We start from the raw sequence: 2578 nt of genomic DNA, 5'->3' as shown, positions 1-2578 counted from the left end.
TAAACATCGATCAGAGAGGACGAGTTATAGAGCTCTTAAATCTACTGGCCTCATAACACATTTTTCATTAATGCTGCTCTATATTTTGTTAATTATCTTTAATATTTTGCAAAGTACTCTCTACTGAATTAACAGCATTGTATATGCCTCATTTATTTGCCTTACTGGCTTTTTAATCACATCAAACTCATGTTTCAAAGATACTGTATTTCAGGTACATTTTTTAGCATTTGTATCACTACTACCAAATATTTAATAGAAATATTTGGTGGATGTTAAGATAAAGATTTACACTTATAGTAAAACCAAACATTAGAATAATAAAATAACAATTATCAAAACAACTCATCAACATTTTGCTGCACTTGAAAACAGTGTGTTTTACACAGTATTGGTCAAAGGTGATGGGTATTTCTCTTCAATGAGACAGTCATATTGCAATGTTGTAAACAAGGTCCACAATACACTTGCTTTAAGAATATGCAATCTTGGCGGGCTCAGCGGCCCCGGCCCTGGGAGCGCCCGGGCGGAGCGGGCGGCCGGGCGCGGAGGAGCCGAGCGGCCCGCGGAGGGCCAGGGGCCGGGCGCGAGCAGCGGCGGCGGAGCTGCCGGTCCTACATGATGAGAGATTTTGGGGTGCTTCTCTCTCCTCTGTGTAGTCGATAGTTTGGGTGTTGAAGAGATGGCTGACAGTGTTAAAACATTTCTCCAGGACCTGGCCAGGGGAATCAAAGACTCCATACGGGGTATTTGCACCATCTCAAAGTTGGATGCTCGAATCCAGCAAAAGAGAGAGGAGCAGCTCCGAAGAAGGGCAAGCAGTGTCCCGGCACAGAGGAGAGCCCAGAGCACGGAGCGGAAGCGAGAGAGCGAGCCACGTATTGTTAGTAGAATTTTCCAGTGTTGGGCTTGGAATGGTGGAGTATTCTGGTGTAGTCTCTTATTTTATGGAATGTTTATTCCTGGGCTTCAGTATGTAACAGCCCTAATTATCGGTGATCCATCACTACATGGAGTTTTTTGGTCCTGGCTGGAATTCTTCCTCACGTCAATTTTCAGCTCTCTCTGGGTGCTCCCCCTGTTTGTGCTGAGCAAAGTCGTAAATGCCATTTGGTTTCAGGATACAGCTGACCTGGCATTTGAGGTATCAGGGGGAGACCTCATCCATTCCCCAGTGTCAGTAAAATAATTGCTGACATGCTTTTCAACCTTTTGTTGCAGGCTCTTTTCCTTATCCAGGGAATGTTCGTGAGCCTCTTCCCTATCCATCTTATTGGTCAGCTGGTTAGTCTCCTTCATATGTCCCTTCTGTACTCACTGTATTGCTTTGAATATCGTTGGTTCAATAAAGGAATTGAAATGCACCAACGGTTGTCAAACATAGAAAGGAACTGGCCTTACTACTTTGGCTTTGGTTTGCCGTTGGCTTTTCTCAGGGCAATGCAGTCCTCATACATTATCAGTGGCTGCCTTTTCTCCATCCTCTTTCCTTTATTCATTATCAGCGCCAATGAGGCAAAGACCCCTGGAAAAGCATACCTCTTCCAGGTGCAACTCTTCTCCTTGATGGTCTTCTTAAGCAACCGACTCTTCCACAAGACAGTGTACCTGCAGTCTGCCCTAAGCAGCTCAACCTCTGCAGAGACGTTCCCTTCGCCACATCCATCTCCTGCCAAACCGAAAGCTGCTGCAGGCCACTGAGCTCCCTGCCACCCAAAGGGGGTGGGTGGGAGTGGAGGGAGGCTGCCAAGGGCCTTCTGCATATTCACTTCTCTCTGAGGAATTGGAAGGTTTGTCTCTGGTGCACATGAGGCAGAATCTTCCTGACATCAATGTGTGACTTCTTAACACCACCTGAGTCTGAAAGGACCATAGGTTTTTCTGCAGCTATTTTCTAGCCTTTGCCATCCCCTGTGCTGTGCCTGGATTTTGTTTTGTCCCTGTGCTATTTACCCTCCTCCTTTCCTGCCTTCCACCACCCTTGGATGAATGGGTTTTGTAATTCTAGCTGTTGTATTTTGTGGATTTGTTATTTTTGTTGTTTTTCTGTGAAGCACATACATTGGATGTGGGAGGTAAAGGAGGATCTCAGTTGCTCCTGGTCACTCCTGTTTTAGCCATCACTGTCTTGTTTCTTGTAACTCAGGTTAGGATTTGGTCTCTCTTGCTCTACTGCAAAAAAAAAAAAAGAAAAAGAAAAAGAAAAAAAGAACCTGAAGAGATGAAGAGATGGGACAGGAGGAAAGACCTCACAGCCCGACCCTCTAGGTTTTGGAGTGATTTTTTTTCTTCCCCATGAAGGGGAAAAAGCTTATTTCACTGGTACATTATAGCCCCTCAGTTTGGGGAGGTACCAATTTTGGCAAGTGCCACTGCAACACAATACTCAGAGAGCTGAACTTTTAAACTCTGGGGGAACAGAAATTTATGGTTGGCCACTGCCGGGTCTGTCTGGTATTGCAGAGGAATATCGGGGGCTGCAAATAGGAACTGAAGGGGTAAACTTACTAAACCCATGGCATCCTGTGATTGGTTGGTATTCCTGTCATGAGAGACTAAATATGGGGCTAACATCAAA

General features: G+C 45.2%; 1 pseudogene across 1 annotated transcript; it reads left to right on the top strand.

Moving 5' to 3' along the window:
* The first annotated feature begins 273 nt into the window (after positions 1-273).
* On the top strand, positions 274-2212 carry LOC128567778 (etoposide-induced protein 2.4 homolog; annotated as a pseudogene). The gene has a single exon (XR_008374929.1). The product of XR_008374929.1 is annotated as an etoposide-induced protein 2.4 homolog (transcript).
* The last annotated feature ends 366 nt before the right edge of the window (positions 2213-2578 follow it).

Source organism: Nycticebus coucang, chromosome 16 (genome assembly GCF_027406575.1).
Source record: "Nycticebus coucang isolate mNycCou1 chromosome 16, mNycCou1.pri, whole genome shotgun sequence".
NCBI lineage: Eukaryota > Metazoa > Chordata > Mammalia > Primates > Lorisidae > Nycticebus > Nycticebus coucang.
This window is presented reverse-complemented; position numbering and strand designations above follow the sequence as displayed.